General features: G+C 49.1%; 2 protein-coding genes across 2 annotated transcripts in view; both read right to left on the bottom strand.

Annotated features, from left to right (window-relative positions):
• Positions 1-5,701, bottom strand: part of LOC143793494 (oocyte zinc finger protein XlCOF8.4-like) — a 159,873-nt gene extending 154,172 nt beyond the window's left edge. The window contains exon 1 of the mRNA XM_077280509.1: positions 5,365-5,701. The gene's annotated coding sequence lies outside the window, so the exon portion shown is untranslated. The remainder of the gene's footprint in view (positions 1-5,364) is intronic.
• LOC143793566 (gastrula zinc finger protein XlCGF66.1-like) overlaps positions 1-18,707 on the bottom strand; it is a 56,372-nt gene extending 37,665 nt beyond the window's left edge. Inside the window, exon 1 of the mRNA XM_077280640.1 lies at positions 18,555-18,707. The gene's annotated coding sequence lies outside the window, so the exon portion shown is untranslated. The remainder of the gene's footprint in view (positions 1-18,554) is intronic.
• Positions 18,708-20,648: the final 1,941 nt, after the last annotated feature.

Here is a 20,648-nt window from a genome sequence, read left to right as displayed (position 1 = left end):
GGGCCGAGGTTACCGACGCTAGCGCTGTTTGCGCCGCACAACGGGTGCAGCGGATGCTGTTTTTCCACACATCCGCTGCCCCATTGTGAGGTGCGGGGAGGTGGGGGCGGAGTTCCAGCCGCGCATGCGCGGTCGGAAATGGTGGACCGTCGGCACAAAAAAAGTTACATGTAACGTTTTTTGCTGCCGGCGGTCCGCCAAAACACGACGCAACCGTCGCACGACGGTTGCAACGTGTGTGCATACGTCGCAATGCGTCGCCAATGTAAATCTGTGGGGAAAAAAACGCATCCTGCAGACAACTTTGCAGGATGCGTTTTTTCGCCAAAACGACGCATTGCGACGTATGCAAAAAAACGCTAGTGTGAAAGTAGCCATAAAGACTTGTGACTGGGCACCTGAGAACCACACAAGAATTGTACACGGACAGACACTGGCTATGTGTTTTCTTGCCTCCGATGCATCGTACTTATTTTATTTCATTTTAATTTTAAATTAATAATGGCAGATCTGGAGATAGTTTATATCTCGACCCAAATCAGCTCTCTTTGGAAGGGGCTACCTCAACATTACATGCCGAAAGCCAAGATGGTTAACTGGACCCCACGGTGAGTAGCCCTTTGTGTTACAAAGTTTCAGTGCTTTCTGGTGGTCCAAGATGGGTACGTAGTAGTCCTACAAGACCATTCTTATCAAACCTCTGATATTGTTTGGATTTTTTTGTGTATGATTGAATTTATAGAGTTATAAGATAATTTGTTGTCTATTGTATGCTTCAATGTGTCTTTAGATGTATAACTAACAATTGTCGAATGAAATTGGATAAAGTGACAAGTATAATATTTCAGGAGTCGAAGGATTGTTATATGTTGTCTTCATTGTGTATATGACTGTCATGGCTGGAATTATATTTCTGTAAACTGCGAGGATCCTTTGATGTTGGACTGAATAATTTTTGAGTGACCAATAAGTGCACTGTGCCAGTGACTGCAGTGTGGATTGCGTGACTGACATCGATAGATCAGGTATCCCCAGGACTCCTCATCGCTTGGACCTTAGCTACAGTCCATGATGGTAACGTTGTGGTGGGGTGCGTCAACCTGGGAGAAGATAATCTCACCCTTCCACCTAGGAGTGAAGTGGCTCAGGTACTGGGAATGCTGGAAAAATTGATACAACCGGAGGCGGTGCAGTTGGCAGTAATGCAAGGAGACCCATGGAACCTAGCTGTTACAATGACACCCGAACTCCCACCTGAAAGCATGAAGGAGGGCCGTCGAATCTTAGAACAGATGCGGGCCGAATTGACGCGACTCTCACCACAACAGGTACAACAGTGGAAGCTGTACTGGAGCGCTACCGCCATGACCCAAAAAATACCCAAAGGAAGTGCTGCACCGATTCGGGAAAGATACCGACAGAACCCACCTCAGATGTAGAAGGAAGTGAAAGAAATGTTGGCCCACATGCTGCAGAGCGGAGTCATAAGGTAGAGTCAGAGCCCATGGGCCGATCCCATTGTTCTAGTTCAGAAGAAAGATGGACTCTGCGTTTCTGTGTCGACTGCATCAGATGACTAAATGCTTTTATGGTGCAGGACTCCTACCCATTGCCCAGAATTGAGGAATCATTGTAAGCCTTGAGAAAGGCAAAGTATTTTTTGTCTTTGGATCTGGCCAGTGGGTACTGGCAGGTGCCCATGGCTGAGTACGACTGGCCAAAGACAGCGTTCATACTGCCCATGGGATTGTTCGAGGTCAACAGAATGCCCTTTGGCCTGACTTAAGCTCCAAGGACATTTCAGTGATCAATGGAAAGATGCCTGGGAGTCTTAAACTTCGAGGCATATCATCCTTTATGGGGCCACCTTTTGAGGAGCATCGGCGCAGCTGGAGCAAGTGTTGTGCCGGTTGTAGACCCATGGCCTGAACGTGAAGCCTCAAAAATGTCATCTTTTCCACAAAAAAATTGAGTACCTGGGACACGTTGTATCCGCTGAAGGAGTGAAAACTATGTGTGAGAAGGTAGCAGCTGTGCAAGATTGGCCCACCCCGAAAACATTGAAAGATGTCTGGGCCTTCCTGGGGCTCACTGGGTACTACTGAAAGTTTGTAAAGAATTTCACTCGTATTGCTAATCTGCTGCTGAAGCTATTAAAGGGAGTACCGTCTGGTTCCAAGAATCGAGCTATTCAATGGGGAAGCAGCCGGGAAGCAGCCAGGAAGAAGCCTTTAAAGCTTTAAAAATGGCCCTGACTGAGGCCTCAATTCTCGCCTATGTGGATTTCTCCCAGCCCTTCATTCTTCACACCGATGGAAATATACATGGTATGGGGGTCGTTCTATCACAAATACAGGAAGGAAAGGAGGGAGTGATAGCCTACGTGAGCCGGGGTCTTCACGACTTGGAACAAACCCAGGCAACTACAGCTCCTTCAAGCTGGAACTGCTGGCATTGGTGTGGGCGATGACCGAGAAGTTTGCAGAATATCTGTCGGGGTCCGAAGTCTTGATGCGCACTGATAACAATGCCCTCACCCACCTGGATAATGCGAAATTAGGAGCCTTGGAACAACGATGGGTGGCCCGCATGGCGAAGTATCAGTACAAGATCGCCTATCAGTGTGGAACCGAGAATACTGACACTGATGCCCTTTCGAGAGTGACCCATGAGTGACCAGTACGTGACCGAGACGAAGAGTTGGAGGCAGAAAAGATTCTTGGTTTTCGGGACCTTGCCAGGGCGTTGGTGGTGACGCAGGAACAGATCAAAGAGACATTTGGAGAACGGGTGCTGGGACGACCTCAGGATGACTGGGTGCAGCTCCAGCAAGCAGACAAAGAACAGGCTCAGCTAAGACAGTGGGTGGCCCTGAAACAACTTCCCAGCCGGCAAGAGTGACGCTCTGACTCCAGGGGCTCTGCAGAATCTTAGGCAGTGGGAGAAGCTCCAGTTAAAGGATGTACTATACCGCAGGGTACAGCTAGTCCTGGAGTTGGGGGTCACTTGGCACGTGGTGCTCCTAGAGAAGTTGATCAGTACAGTGGTGGTGGAGGCCCATGAGAGAACGGCTCACTTTGGTCTGGAGAAGATGTTCCACCTGGGACCAGACGGCTGAATGAGCAGCGCAGGCCATTTGCCGAGACTTCATCCGGCTGCCCGAAGAGAATCCATTCTGATCAAGGCGCTTGTTTCCAAGTAGGGTGAAGGAAGAGCTACATCGTTTGTACCGGATCGAGAAGTCAAGGACTACACCCTACCATCCTCAGAGGAATGGAGCCTGCTAGTGTTTCAACCGAACGTTGATCCAGATGTTATGAACATTGGAGGAAGATCGGAAGATCCGGGGGCCTGAATTTGTGGCTGAATTGGTCTGGGTGTACAATAATCGAGTGCACAGCACCACAGCATACACTCAGTATACCCTGTTTTTGGGGGCGAAAGGGACGGGAGATCACAGAGCTGGAGTTGGATACAGAAGAAGACTACCCGTGGACGGGGGTGTCTTCCTGGGTGTGGGTGAACATCGACATCGGCTACAGACTCTCCATTGGCTGATGCAGACATAGTTCTGAGAACTCCAACATCATGAGACACAGCCTATCCGAGGGACAGCTCTAAGGGCAGGAGATCAGGTATTGGTCTGGGATAAGCAGCCTCGGGGAAAACTAGAACCTTGATGGGAGAAAACCCCATAACGTGTGAAGCGCAGATTAGGTTCCGACGGGCCGGTGTATAAAATCCAACCCAAACGAGAAGAAGGGGCACCTACCTGAATAGTCCATCACAGTATGTTGCGGCCCTGTCTATCGCAGTTTCCTGAGGAAGAAGAAGGGGCGCTGGACGTTACTGAAATACCTACTCTAACAATTCTTGACTGTGATGAAGAAGAGACACTTGCCTCGCTCCCAGATCTGGATAATTCAGTCCCTCATCCCCTGGAAAGTGAGCATCGAAGTGCCCAGGCCTGAAGTTACAGAGCCAATGAGTTCATAGGACCAAAATGTTCTCTCACCTCCTATCAGTCAACCTGACCTACGTCGGTCAGAGCGGGTGACAGTGGGAGTACCTCCCATTCGCTATGAATAAGACCAATTTATCTGGCAACAAATCATTCAAGGAGTAGAAGAATGTGAAAGTTTGATGAATGAACTCTCGCCAGTGGAATGGCGAATTAAAGGAAGGCCGGAGTGTAAGGAGGAAGACCAGGCTGCGGGTGCCTGCACAATGCTGGTCCGGAACTGTCAAGGCTGCGTCCAGTGTTGCCGGGGGGAAAGAATGGGAAATGGTACATGGCCCCTGACCTGTTAAGAGGGGGCGTGGCGGTACCAGTGAGAGAACAGGAAGCGCGGTAAAGCAGTTCAATTTCCCACCGGCAGAGAGGAGAGACAGGTGTGTGCCGCACTCTGCAGACAGAGGAAGAGTGCGGAGCTGGGACATGTGAGGGCTCCGCAGCATCAGTGAATGTGCAGAGCATCGTGCGCACAGCCAGACAGTGTGTGGTGCTCGCATTGAGAAGCGGGTGCCAGGAGCTGGAGCGGAAACTGTATTCCTCTTTGCTGACAGGCATGCGGTGGAGTGCGCCCTGGAATGAGACTTCCACGGCCTTATCTGCTGCCACGTTACAGATCAATGGAGTAGGGGCTCAACAGGCAGTACCGGTGACCGCACGGTGCGCCCGAAGCTTGATCGTTTATTGGAAAGTGACCACTGAGGACTTCATGCTGGCTGTTGCCAGTACTACAACCCTCATCGGACTGCATGCGGCTGAGGAACATAGGAGTCACAATAAGTGCAGTTTGTTCACAGGACTGTTGTGTTATATTACAATCTCATCTTTATTAACTTTTGCCTACCCACGAGGAGTTCCCTCTTGTTACAATTGAATTGCATTATTGTTAATCCTCGCTCTGCATTCCCTGCGTTACTGTATCCCGTAACCTGCTTACACACCGGCCATAGCAGACGCAGCTACCACAGGGGACTCAGTAATCGGAAGTGCGGGAAGCCCCCTTTTGACAGAGGAGACTGTCACCACACCGGCCCCAGTGGCCATTGATCGCAAACTGCTGCAGGTCTTCCAGAACCAGGTCCCCACACACGGACAGAGCACATGGGTCTACGCAGGTGCAGCACAGTCATTGTCAGGGGTATGGCAGGTGAACACCCGGACTTGCCTGCAGCGCACCTGTTCCCTATAATGGCTGCCCTAGCGCATTTTCCCAGTGCACAACTCAAAGGGTGTGATGTGTGCAGTGGTGCTACACAAGTGGTGCACGAATGCGGCTACAAAGTATGTCTCCTCTGTGCAAAACATAAAGACCTATTTGAGTCCAACAGAAATGCACACTAAAACCAGATTACCCGTTTCAGAGACTGCAGGTGGACTTCATACAGCGACCTAAGGAAGGTACTCATAGCTCCCAACCGTCCCTCATTGTGCGGGATTGTCCCGGATTTGATTCTTTGCCCTGCTGTCCAGCGCAGGACGCTCTGATCCCAGGAGACAGCAGTATAAGCTTCCGTCACGCCCCCTTTTGTTAGGCCACGCCCCTTCCCCATGTTCCTGAGTCTCCCAGCGTCACTGTTCAGAGAGGGAGAGAGAGGGGACTCACTAGTGATGGGCAGTCTGGCTCTTTTTGGTGATCCGGCTCTCATGGCTCCGCTCAAAAAAAGAGCCGGCTCTTTCGGCTCATGAACCGGCTCTTTTTGGATCCCTATTGAATATCTGTTTAGGCGTCCGAAACTCCGCCCACCTACCGCAGAAACTCCGCCCACTTCTTAGAGCCAATTAAATTGAAGAGTGGGCAGGGTTTTGCTCAGGTGGGCGGAGTTACACATGCCGAAGCCCGGGATTTTACGCCCAGTGAGAGCCATTCAGGAATTTTAGTGGCTCTCACTGGTGTGTCGGCTCCCATCGTTCACAGCAGGGAGCCGGCTCTTTGTGTCGGCTCATTCGCGAACGACACATCACTAGGACTCACTTCTAGTTTGAACCTGAGGTACCTAACAGCCGAACACAGCCTGGGTGCTGGCGGCAATGTAAGCAGCAGACCAGTGTGAGTGGACTGGAGCTGCTAATTATAATGCCTGCCTAGTAATCGTGAGTGGGGCTGAGCAAGGAGGGATGGACACAGCCTCCCTCTGTTTGCCTCGGCTGCTCAGTGCTCACTGCTGTGTTATCTTATTGCAGAGCGCCCAGTGTGAGTGAGTAGTCAATGTCACAGATCGGTGACTCACTGACATGTCTGTCTCCAGTCAGTGCATTTGAGGAGTAGCAGCTGCAGCTCCCTGGGAGAGGGTGACGACACGACGCTATTGTGGCTGCTATTTCCCCATGCATAAAAAGGGCTAAGCCAAAGCCCCTGTGACAGTCTGACACTAATGTAGCAGAGCCGTGTGTGTACAAGGTGTATGGATCGGAGCAGCGTGTGAAAGGTGTATGGAGCAGAGTCGTGTGTGTAAGACGTGTACAGAGCCGTGTGTACGAGGTGTACAGAGCGGAGCAGTGTGTGTACGAGGTGTGCGGAGCAGAGCCATGTGTGTACAAGGTATACGGAGTGGAGCAGCGTGTGCAATGTGTATGGAGCGGAGCCGTGTGTGTACGAGGTGTACGGAGCGGAGCCGTGTGTGTACGAGGTGTACGGAGCGGAGCCGTGTGTGTGCAATGTGTACGGAGCGGAGCCGTGTGTATACGAGGTGTACGGAGCGGAGCCGCATGTGCAAGGTGTATGGAGCGCAGTCGTGTGTGTATGAGGTGTACGGAGCGGAGCTGTGTGTGTACGGAGCAGCATGTGCAAGGTGTATGGAGCGCAGTCGTGTGTGTACGAGGTGTATGGAGCAGAGCCATGTGTGTACGAGGTGTACGGCGTGGAGCCATGTGTGTACGAGGTGTATGGAGTGGAGCCATGTGTGTACGAGGTGTACGGCGTGGAGCCGTGTGTGTACGAGATGTACGGAGCGGAGCCGTTTGTGTATAAGGTGTATGGAGTGGAGCCGTGTGTGTACAAGGTGTATGGGGAGGAGCCGTGTGTGTATGAGGTGTACGGAGAGGAGCCGTGTGTGTACGGAGCGGAGCCGCATGTGCAAGGTGTATGGAGCGGAGTCGTGTGTGTACGAGGTGTATGGAGCGGAGTCGCATGTGTACGAGGTGTACGGAGCGGACGCTGGCTGTGTCGGATCGGAGCAGATATTGCTCCTCGCTTTGACACTGACTGGCACAGGAGACACGGAGGTCTTTATCAGTGGCGTATCACAGCTGCAGCGACGTGAGCAGTCAGCGGCGTAGCTGAATGACACCATTCAGCGCCGTGGGAGTGGAAGCTGCCGGCTGCTGCGAGGGAGCGCGGTGAAAGGTGTTTGTGTGTAGTGATGGAGAAGGCAATGATGGGGGTGGGGTAACCATGTGTGGCCATTATACTGTACACAGCATCATGTGGGGCCATTATACAGTATGGGGCATAATGTGGCCAATGGCCATTGTACAGTATGGAGTGTCATGTGTGGCCATTATATAGTATGGAGCGTCATGTGTGGCCATTATACATTATGAAGTGTCATGTGTGGCCATTGTACAGTATGAAGCATCATGTGTGGCCATTGTACAGTATGGAGCGTCGTGGGTGGCCATTGTACAGTATGGAGCGTCGTGGGTGGCCATTGTACAGTATGGAGCGTTATGTGTGGCCATATTTTTTTGTTTATAATTATTGTTTATGAAACATTGTGATCAGAAGTGCTAAATGGGTGTGGTTGGGGCGTGGCTAGTTGTGAAATGGGTGTGGTCAGAGGTGTGGTCTAAAATTTGCCGCGGCGCGCTACGCGCACCGCTGACTTTGTCCCTCTTTCCCTTCCTCGAAAGTTGGGAGGTATGGTACTTATGAATATGTCCTAATATAAATTGATCTCTTCCCAAGATGAACTGAAGCTTTGGGCCATGATTCGTGAAGTGGTTTGTAGATATGGGATGCCCAAACTATAGAGAGTGACAAAGGCACACACTTTACTTTAAGAACTGATGAAACAAATCATGGTCACTTTTGAGATAGAGCCGGCTTTCCATGTTCCCTAGACTCACAAAGTAGTGGGAAGGTCGAACACCTTAATGGTACTCTGAAATTAAAAATCCAAAAGGGCATGGATGGAACACTGGTTCTTGGTAGATTGCTTACCATTGCATTCAGTAAGGACCACACTTAGGGGTAGAGAGAAGCTGTCCCTGCATGAAATAATGTTTGGTAGTGTCCCTATGACAGGGTTGTATTTCCTGCAGCAGTTGCAGGCCTCCTAATACAGTTCCCTCACTGAATGTGTCTTGGAGTTGCACAAACATCTGACTGTTACTCATAACACACGGAGCTGGTACCAGGAGACTGGGTCGTGTTCAAGAGACACACGAGGAGACCACTGGAACCCAGATACAGAGAGCCATTTCACATACTACCATACCTCCCAACTTTTGAAGATGGGAAAGAGGGACAAAGTCTGTGGCGCGCAATGTGCGCCGCGGCAAATTTTAGGCCACGCCTCATGCCACGCCTCTGACCACACCCACTCATAACTAGTCACACCCATATTCACGTCCGAACCACACCCATTTAGCACTGCTGATCACACTGTTTCATAAAGAATAATTATAAACGAAAAAATATGGCCAGACAGTGCTCCATGCTGTATAATGGCCACACACGATACTCCATACTATATAATTGCCACACTTGATGCTCCATACTGTATAATGGCCCCACATGATGCTCAATACTGTATAATGGCCACACAGTGCTCCATACTGTATAATGGCCCACCAAAGCTCCATACTGTATAATAGCCCCACATGATGCTCCATACTGTATAATGACCACACATGTTGCTCCATACTGTATAATGGCCCCATATGATGCTCCATACTGTATAATGACTGCACATGATGCTCCATACTGTATATTGGCCGCACATGATGTTCCATACTGTACAGTTATATGAAAAAGTTTGAGCACCCCTATTAATCTTAAGCTTAATGTTTTATAAAAATTGTTTTTTTTGCAACAGCTATATCAGTTTCATATATCTAATAACTGTTGGACACAGTAATGTTTCTGCCTTGAAATGAGGTTTATTGTACTAACAGAAAATGTGCAATCTGCATTCAAACTAAATTTGACAGGTGCATAAGTATGGTCACCCTTATCATTTTCTTGTTTTAAATACTCCTACCTACTTTTTACTGACTTACTAAAGCACTTTTTTTGGTTTTGTAACCTCATTGAGCTATGAACTTCATAGCCAGGTGTATGCAATCATGAGAAAGCTGCAACTTGTTCTCCTGTTTGAATCTCCTGTGAAGAGTGGCATCATGGGCTCCTCAAAACAACTGTCAAATGATCTGAAAACAAAGATTATTCTACATAGTTGTTCAGGGGAAAGATACAAAAAGCTGTCTAAGGCTACGTTCACATTAGCGTTAAGCTAATGTGCGTCGGGTTTGCGTCGGCGACGCAGCGGCGACGCATGCGTCATGCGCCCCTATACTTAACATGGGGGACGCATGCGTTTTTTTTTGTTGCGTTGTGCGACACATGCGTCTTTTTTGCCGCAAGCGTCGGACCAAGAAAACGCAACAAGTTGCATTTTTCTTGCGTCCGATTTTCGGCAAAAACCGACGCATGCGTCGCAAAACGCAGCGTTTTTGCGTGCGTTTTGACGCGTTTTTGCGTGCGTTGTGCGTTGCGTCGCCGACGCAACGGCGCACAACGCTAGTGTGAACGTAGCCTAAGAGATTTAACCTGTCAATTTCCACTGTGAGGAACATAGTAAGGAAATGGAAGAACACAGGTACAGTTCTTGTTAAGGCCAGAAGTGGCAGGCCAAGAAAAACATCAGAAAGGCAGAGAAGAAGAATGGTCAAGGACAATCCTCAGACCATCTCCAGAGAGCTGCAGCATCAACTTGCTGCAGATGGTGTCACTGTGCATCGGTCAACTATACAATGCACTTTGCACAAGGAGAAGCTGTATGGGAGAGTGATGCGAAAGAAGCCGTTTCTGCAAGCACGCCACAAACAGGATCAGCTGAGTTATGTAAAAGCACATTTGGAGAAGCCAATTTATTTTTGGAAGAAGGTCCTGTGGACTGATGAAACCAAGATTGAGTTGTTTGGTCATACAAAAAGGCGTTATGCATGGCGCCCAAAAAAACACAGCATTCCAAGAAAAACACTTGCTACCAACAGTAAAATTTGATGGAAGTTCCATCATGCTTTGGGGCTGTGTGGCCAATGCCGTCACCGGGAATCTTGTTAAAGTTGAGGGACGCATGGATTCCTCTCAGTATCAGCAGATTCTTGACAAAAATGTTCTTGAATCAGTGACAAAGTTGAAGTTACGCAGGGGATGGATCTTTCAGCAAGACAATGATCCAAAACACCGCTCCAAATCCACTCAGGCATTCATGCAGAGGAACAATTACACTGTTCTGGAATGGCCATCCCAGTCCCCAGACCTGAATATCATTGAACATCTGTGGGATCATTTGAAGAGGGCTGTCCATGCTCGGCGACCATCAAACTTAACTGAACTGGAATTGTTTTGTAAAGAGGAATGGTCAAAAATACCTTCATCCAGGATCCAGGAACTCATTAAAAGCTACAGGAAGCGACTAGAGGCTGTTATTTTTGCAAAAGGAGAATCTACTAAATATTAATGTCACTTTTCTGGTGAGGTGCCCATACTTATGCACCTGTCAAATTTAGTTTGAATGCAGATTGCACATTTTCTGTTAGTACAATAAACCTCATTTCAAGGCAGAGACATTACTGTGTCCAACAGTTATTAGATATATGAAACTGAAATAGCTGGTGCACAAAAAGCAATTTTTATAAAACATTAAGCTTAAGATTAATAGGGGTGCCCAAACTTTTTCATATAACTGTATAATATCCGCACATGATGCTCCATACTGTATAATGGCCACACATGATGCTCCATACTGTATAATGGCCACATGATGCTCCATACTGTATAATGACTGCACATGATGCTCCTCCTACACACGCGGCTGCGCTCTGTACACTTTGCACACACGGCTCCACTCCATACACCTCAAACACACACGGCTCCGCTCCATACACCTCGTACACATTCAGCTCCGCTCCATACACCTCGTACACATTCAGCTCCGCTCCATACACCTCATACACATTCAGCTCCGCTCCATACACCTCGTACACATTTAGCTCCACTCCATACACCTCATACACACACGGCTCCGCTCCATACACCACATGATGCTCCATACTGTATAATGACCACACATGATGCTCCATACTGTATATTGGCCACACATGATGCTCCATGCTGTATAATGACCGCACATGATGCTCCATACTGCATAATGGCCACACATGATGCTCCATACTGTATAATGGCCACATGATGCTCCATACTGTATAATGACTGCACATGATGCTCCTCCTACACACGCGGCTGCGCTCTGTACACTTTGCACACACGGCTCCACTCCATACACCTCAAACACACACGGCTCCGCTCCATACACCTCGTACACATTCAGCTCCGCTCCATACACCTCGTACACATTCAGCTCCGCTCCATACACCTCATACACATTCAGCTCCGCTCCATACACCTCGTACACATTTAGCTCCACTCCATACACTTATACACATATGCTCCATACTGCATAATGGCCACACATGATGCTCCATACTGTATAATGGCCACATGATGCTCCATACTGTATAATGGCCACACATGTTGCTCCATACTGTATAATGGCCACACATGATGCTCCATACTGTATAATATCCGCACATGATGCTCCATACTGTATATTGGCCGCACATGATACTTCGTACCGTTTAATGGCCACACATAGCTACTCCTACACACGCGGCTGCGCTCCGTACACTTTACACACATGGCTCCGCTCCATACACACGGCTCCACTCCATACACCTCATACACACACGGCTCCGCTCGGTACACCTCGCACACATTCAGCTCCGCTCCATACACCTCGTACACATTTAGCTCCGCTCCATACACCTCACACACACACGGCTCCGATCCATACACCTCGTACACATTCAGCTCCGCTCCATACACCTCGTACACACACGGCTCCGCTCCATACACACACGGCTCCGCTCCATAACCTCATACACACACGGCTCCGCTCCGTACACCTCATACACACACGGCTCCGCTCCATACACCTTGTACACATTCAGCTCCGCTCCGTACACCTCATACACACACGGCTCCGCTCCATACACCTTGTACACATTCAGCTCCGCTCCGTACACCTCATACACACACGGCTAACTGCACAGACTTCTCCATACCTGATACGTCGATCTGCAATCACAGCAGCAGAGGCCAGTAACAGAGGAGGCTGTGAGTGTCCATCCCACCCTGCTCAGCCCCACTCATTCCACACACGATTAGTTTACTAGCCAGGCATGATTAGCTCAGCAGTCCACTGGTCTGCTGCTTATTGCGGCACCCAGGGCTGTGTTCGGCAGATAAGCCCTGGAGGTGGTGACTGACTGTGTTGTAACTTATGTACCTCAAAGAACAGAAGTGTCCCCTCTCAGTGTCTCCCTCTCTGAAGTTCTGTACCGCACGCACACTGGAGACTCACTCAGGAACATACCGGAAGGGGCGCGGCCTAACACAAGGGGGCGTGACAAGTACCTCAAAAATGTCCCCTCTTGTAAGGGGTGTACCGGGGTCTTGTGATTCTCCTCCCTCTCCCTCATGTATATTTTGTAATATGTTTAAGAATGTACATATACTGATGTCAGTACGTATATAGTGTTTATTACCTGTTCGTTACATGCTCATAAGTAATATATTTATGCCACCTGTTATCTGCTATAGGGAAAGTGCAGTGCCCCTTTCTGGCCACTAGATGGGGGCATTATAGTGTACATAGCAGAGTAGGAATAGGAAACTAGTCTAAGGAATAGTTAAAATCTAGAAGGGACCACTGTGAATAAGAGGGAAAGCATTTCCTGATTTTTGCAAGAAAAAAAAAACGACACACACTATGGCGCTCACCACATAAGGGGGGAGGGGAAAAGGTGGTGACTAGAAGAGTGGGCAATAGAATGAACACCCCTAGCTGCTGGGACCACACAGGATCTGTGCCTATCCTGGGAAAAAATAAACTATAGTGTCACAATGCGGACAAGGTGGACCGCGCTCTGGGGTGCGTGCTGCGTGGTGCTGGGCGGCAAGAAGCGGATGTTTGAATCCTGATTTTAGGGAAAGAAGCCTGGGAGCTGAACAGCTCAGAGGGCCTGACTGCCCAGACAGTCCCGACGGGCTTAATGCCCAGGACTGTACAGTGCCACATAATGTTGCCATGAGAGAAGCCCAGCCATCCAGGGCCAGTAGGCCAGAACAGCAGCAGTGACAGCAGTAGTAAGGAATGGAGCGGCAGGAGAAGTCACAGCAGTACCGAAGGGCAGGTCGCTCACCATGTGGCAGATCATCGCATAGGCTGATGCCCTCAGATCCAGGGCGACATGGCTGAGGGAATCCCCAAGTGCAGAGTCTGGACAGGGAGGACGCTGAGGAACCGTCTGATATGGTCTGTCCCGGGCACATGCTGTGTGACGGGGAGAAGAGTACAGGGAAAGAGGAAGTGTGTAGTGTGGAATCTGATGCTGTAATGAAAATGGATGTGCTACGAACACATAAGAGTAATGTTTTGCATTTGAAGTTTGAAACGGACTCTGTGTCTTTATATGGAACAGCAGCAGCAGTGGATCTTCAGCCAGCCCGATGGGACCCTGCCGGTGCAGAAGGTGAAGCAGAAGCTGTGCTGCAGTGGGGCCACTGTAGTCATGTGACGAGAGAATAGGGTGTTAAAGGGAACCTGTCACCACGTTTTTGGAAGATGGGATAAAAATAGCGTTAAATAGGGGCAGAGGTGGGCGTTACATTAGTGTGTGTGTTATGCGTTTATTACCCACCTACATACCTCCCAACTTTTGAAGATGGGAAAGAGGGACAAAGTTTGTGGCGCGCTTTGCGCGCCGCGGCAAATTTTAGGCCACGCCTCTGACCACACCCATTCATAATTAGTCACACCCATATCCACATCCCAACCACACCCATTTAGCACTGCCGATCACACTGTTTCATATACAATAATTATAAACAAAAAAATATGGCCACACAGTGCCCCATACTGTATAATGGCCACACATGATACTCCATACTGTACGATGACCACACATGACGCTCCATAATATATAATGACCACACATGACGCTCCATAATATATAATGAACACACATGACGCTCCATACTGTATAATGGCCACACATGATGCTCCATAATATATAATGAACACACATGACGCTCCATACTGTATAATGAACACACATGATGCTCCATACTGTATGACCGCACATGATGCTCCATACTGTATAATGACCGCACATGATGCTCCATACTGTATAATGACCGCACATGATGCTCCATACTGTATAATGACCGCACATGATGCTCCATACTGTATAATGGCCGCACATGATGCTCCATACTGTCTAATGACCGCACATGATGCTCCATACTGTATAATGACCGCACATGATGCTCCATACTGTATAATGGCCGCACATGATGCTCCATACTGTCTAATGACCGCACATGATGCTCCATACTGTATAATGACCGCACATGATGCTCCATATTGTATAATGACCACACATGATGCTCCATACTGTATAATGACATACAGGCACGCAGCTCACACACGCACGCAGCTCACACACGCACGCAGCTCACACACGCACGCAGCTCACAAACACATGCAGCTTTGACACAAATGCATCACACACGCAGCCATCACACACACACGCAGCCATCACACATACACGCAGCCATCACACACACACGCAGCCATCACACACACACACACGCAGCCATCACACACACACACACGCAGCCATCACACACACACACACGCAGCCATCACACACACACACACGCAGCCATCACACACACACGCAGCCATCACACACACACGCAGCCATCACACACACACGCAGCCATCACACACACACGCAGCCATCACACACACACGCAGCCATCACACACACACAGCCATCACACACACACGCAGCCATCACACACACACGCAGCCATCACACACACACACACGCAGCCATCACACACACACGCAGCCATCACACACACACGCAGCCATCACACACACACGCAGCCATCACACACACACACGCAGCCATCACACACACACACGCAGCCATCACACACACACGCGCGCGCAGCCATCACACACGCAGCCATCACACACGCAGCCATCACACACGCAGCCATCACACACACACACGCAGCCATCACACACACACACACGCAGCCATCACACACACGCAGCCATCACACACACGCAGCCATCACACACACGCAGCCATCACACACACGCAGCCATCACACACACACGCAGCCATCACACACACACGCAGCCATCACACACACACGCAGCCATCACACACACACACAGCCATCACACACACACAGCCATCACACACACACGCAGCCATCACACACACACACACGCAGCCATCACACACACACACAGCCATCACACACACACACACACGCAGCCATCACACATGCAGCCATCACACACACACAGCCATCACACACACACACGCAGCCATCACACACACACACACGCAGCCATCACACACACACACACGCAGCCATCACACACACACACACACACACGCAGCCATCACACACACACACACGCAGCCATCACACACACACGCAGCCATCACACACACACACACGCAGCCATCACACACACACACAGCCATCACACACACACACGCAGCCATCACACATGCAGCCATCACACACACACAGCCATCACACACACACACGCAGCCATCACACACACACGCAGCCATCACACACACACACACGCAGCCATCACACACACACACACACACACGCAGCCATCACACACACACACACACACGCAGCCATCACACACACACACACCCAGCCATCACACACACACACGCAGCCATCACACACACACACGCAGCCATCACACACACACACGCAGCCATCACACACATCACACACACACAATCTCCTCTGTGATGCAGGGGCGGCTGATGTCCATGTGCAGCTCTCTGCTGAAGTCTTCAGTCTCCTGCTCACAGCTCTGCACTATCCCGGCACCTCCCCCGTCTCTCCTTCTCTGCCGGGATAGCAGCTAAGAGCAGAAGCCGGAGCTCCGTGCACACACAGCCAGAGGTAGTGAATCGCTGACCTTTCTTCTTGATTGCTGCAGGCTCTCTCCTTCAGCGTGGCAGCGCCGCACAGGGGGCGGGAGGGGGGGGGGGTGTTGCGCGGGCGGTCAGGAGGCAGCTTTTATAAAAAAAAAAAAAAAAAACAGGCTGGCTCTCTCTACGTCCCGGAAGTGGGCGGGGCTTCACCGGCGGCCGCAAATTCGGGATTTTAAATGCCCGAAGCGGGACACCGGGACCCCGGTGCCAAAGCGGGACTGTCCCGCTGAAATCGGGACGGTTGGGAGGTATGCACCTAAGTTGCCGAAATAACTTTGCAAAGTCTCCGTTTTCGCCTGTCAATCAGGCTGGTCAGGTCACATGGGCGTGGTGTCTTCCCCCAGATTTGGCGTAGTTTTCCGTTGGTGGCGTAGTGGTGTGCGCATGCCCAAAGTCCGGAATCCTCTTCCAGGGGATTTAAAATAGCGCGGTGTTCGTTATTGCATTGGTGATCGGTGGGCGCGGCCATCTTCCTTTGGCCGCGCGTGCGCAGAAGCGGCGCTCTGCTGGCCGCGGCTTCAGGAAAATGGCCGCGGGATGCTGCGCGTGCGCAGATGGATATCGCGGCGGCCATTTTCCTGAAGCCGCGGCCAGCAGAGCGCCGCTTCTGCGCACGCGCGGCCAAAGGAAGATGGCCGCGCCCACCGATCACCAATGCAATAACGAACACCGCGCTATTTTAAATCCCCTGGAAGAGGATTCCGGACTTTGGGCATGCGCACACCACTACGCCACCAACGGAAAACTACGCCAAATCTGGGGGAAGACAACGCCCATGCGACCTGACCAGCCTGATTGACAGGCGAAAACGGAGACTTTGCAAAGTTATTTCGGCAACTTAGGTGGGTAATAAACGCATAACACACACACTAATGTAACGCCCACCTCTGCCACTATTTAACGCTATTTTTATCCCATCTTCCAAAAACGTGGTGACAGGTTCCCTTTAAAGTACAGAAACTCAGCCACGACTACGGCCCCGGCCCTCACTCACACTCTACCTCTCAATGAGGTACTAAAGGAGGACTAGGAAAGGTGTGAGAGCACGTCTGTAAATTGTGGGGAAAGATATTTTCAGGAAATAACCATGGATATTTGGACAATATTGAGTTGTGGTTTACAGATTCTTCCCAGACTTGTGAACGACTTGACCCATTTGATTTCCCTTTTTAATTCTGACATGCCGAAGGAATGAGGTCGGTTTACAAAACAATCAAACTTGGTTATGTCAAACCTCCGATGCAAGAACTTATGACTTGTATATGTTGTCTTGGGAGCCCCACTGACATCGTACCCTGCATACCGCCTGAGGATTTATATGTAGTATGTGGTCACCAGGACTATAAATGGCGTCTCCCGGACCTTAGCACGCCTGCTACCTTCATACTTCTGTATGGTGACCTGGATATAAATGCTGTCCCCAAACATTCCCTATATAAACAGGCTGCAGACAATCTCCCGGAATGGTGGACCTCATATAGTGGCGATGGGGATAGGGAATAAGTATATTCATTCACCCTGTCATCACATAAATGTTGGTATTACTAGTGTATGTGACCGCTAGAACTGGTAGATTTGTTATGCCGAGATTTACAGACAAGGTATTTGTCACTGACCGGGATTCGTCCTCTCCAGGCTCTCATAGCACGGGGAAGTATCTGATGGATAAATGTCTAATAATAAAAAGGAGCAATTGTTATGGGAAATATTTATACTTTGCTCTGATTATTTTTAGACAATTACATCTCCCCCTATATCTGATAATTCTGTATTTAGTATTCGCTCTATAAGTGTTGTTCACAAGAGCAATAACACCGGGCGCTGTCTCTATATCGAGGGTCTGTGTGTTACACAACCCTTTGTCTCTGATACTATAGATCATATGGATAGAACCAGTCTGAATTTTGTTTTTCCCACTGTAAATCTCCCTCAGGTGATGTGATGTAAGAAGCCATTCCTCCCGCTCTCTCCTCTCTGTAATAAAGACTTGTGACCGGGATCTGAGACCAGACAAGGATCGGACACGGACAGACGCCGGCTGTGTATTTTCTCGCCTCCGATGCATCGTATTTATTTTATTTAATTTTAATTTTAAATCAATAATGGCAGATTTGGGTTTAAATCTCAACCAAAATTAGCTCTCCTTGGAAGGGGCTACCTCAACACACCAAAACTCCACCAAACCCTCCTGTAATCTCACCGGAATGGCGGGAAATCTGCTGCTGGCTGACACCAGAGAACACGAGCTGCACACAACCAGGACGGAGCTGCTGCACTGAGAAGTGGTGAAGGACCTGCAGTTAGGATCCAGTCATGTGACCATGATGATGTCATCACAGCTCCTCCCCTCAGTGCAGGAATGACTGTGTCTCATGGATTTATGTCTTTGTACCTCAGCTGTGTATCTGCCCCTTGTGGGGCTCAGGACCCTGGCGCAGACCCCGATCACCGGACGATGACGCTTCACCCTCCTTGTCTATGACCTGCTCCAATATTTCCGCCACCGCTGTCTCTCCCTCTCCCATACTGATCGCTCCGCTTCCCGGCTATCGCATTATTCCTGTGTCCTGCTGTGTATAATATGTGACTCTTCAGACTTCATGTTATTCTCTACCTGAGGGCTCATACCCATTTGTGAGAAAAAAAAAACGGTCTGATATCCGGCCTGAAAAAAGGGACAAGTGCTATGCGATTTTTCCACGGAACATGCGCATGCAATGCAAGTTTAACATGAGGTTTTACGTACAGCAGTTCTCTCTGTGTAAAAGATCATGTTAAAATCGCATTGTAAAATACAACTGTACACATCGTTTAAAACCAAATTATCTTCAAAACATATATATATATATTAGATTATTAAAAGCTGGCAGATGCAGCGTACAATAGAATAGAAATATACACATAGTATAGCTATATACAGTTGTGGCCAAAAGTATTGACACCCCTGCAATTCTGTCAGATAATACTCAGTTTCTTCCTGAAAATGATTGCAAACACAAATTCTTTGTTATTATTATCTTCATTTAATTTGTCTTAAATAAAAAAAACACAAAACAAATTGTCCTAAAGCCAAATTGGATATAATTCTACACCAAACATAAAAAAGGGGTGGACAAAAGTATTGGCACTGTTCGAAAAATCATGTGATGCTTCTCTAATTAGTGTAATTAAGAGCACCTGTGAGGGTATGTGCACACACTGCGGATTTTGCTGCGGATCCGCAGCGGATTTGATGCTGCGGATCCGCAGCAGTTTTCCCAAAGTTTACAGTACCATGTAAACCTATGGGAAAAAATAAACGCTGTGCACATGCTGCGGAAATATCCGCGCGGAAACGCAGTGCGTGCGGATTCCGCAGCAATTTTCAACCTGCACCAATAGGAAAGTGCAGTTGGAAAACCGCAGAAGAAACCGTGAGAAAATCCGCAGTGAAAACCGCAGTGGTTTTGCACTGCAGATTTTCAAAATCCGCTGCGGAAAAATCCGCAGCAGAATCCGCAACATGTGCACATACCCTGACTTACCTGTGGCACCTAACAGGTGTTGGCAATAACTATATCACACTTGCAGCCAGTTGACATGGATTAAAGGTGACTCAACCTCTGTCCTGTGTCCTTGTGTGTACCACATTGAGCATGGAGAAAAGAAAGAAGACCAAAGAACTGTCTGAGGACTTGAGAAACCAAATTGTGAGGAAGCATGAGCAATCTCAAGGCTACAAGTCCATCTCCAAAGACCTGAATGTTCCTGTGTCTACCGTGCGCAGTGTCATCAAGAAGTGTAAAGCCCATGGCACTGTGGCTAACCTCCCTAGATGTGGACGGAAAAGAAAAATTGACAACAGATTTCAACGCAAGATTGTACGGATGTTGGATAAAGAACCTCGACTAACATCCAAACAAGTTCAAGCTGCCCTGCAGTCCGAGGGTACAACAGTGTCAACCCGTACTATCCGTCGGCGTCTGAATGAAAAGGGGCTGTATGGTAGGAGACCCAGGAAGACCCCACTTCTTACCCCGAGACATAAAAAAGCCAGGCTGGAGTTTGCCAAAACTTACCTGAAAAAACCTAAAACGTTTTGGAAGAATGTTCTCTGGTCAGATGAGACAAAAGTAGAGCTTTTTGGGCAAAGGCATCAACATAGAGTTTACAGGAGAAAAAAAGAGGCATTCAAAGAAAAGAACACAGTCCCTACAGTCAAACATGGCGGAGGTTCCCTGATGTGTTGGGTTTGCTTTGCTGCCTCTGGCACTGGACTGCTTGACGGTGTGCATGGCATTATGAAGTCTGAAGA

Source organism: Ranitomeya variabilis, chromosome 1 (genome assembly GCF_051348905.1).
Source record: "Ranitomeya variabilis isolate aRanVar5 chromosome 1, aRanVar5.hap1, whole genome shotgun sequence".
Taxonomy (NCBI): Eukaryota; Metazoa; Chordata; class Amphibia; order Anura; family Dendrobatidae; genus Ranitomeya; species Ranitomeya variabilis.
This window is presented reverse-complemented; position numbering and strand designations above follow the sequence as displayed.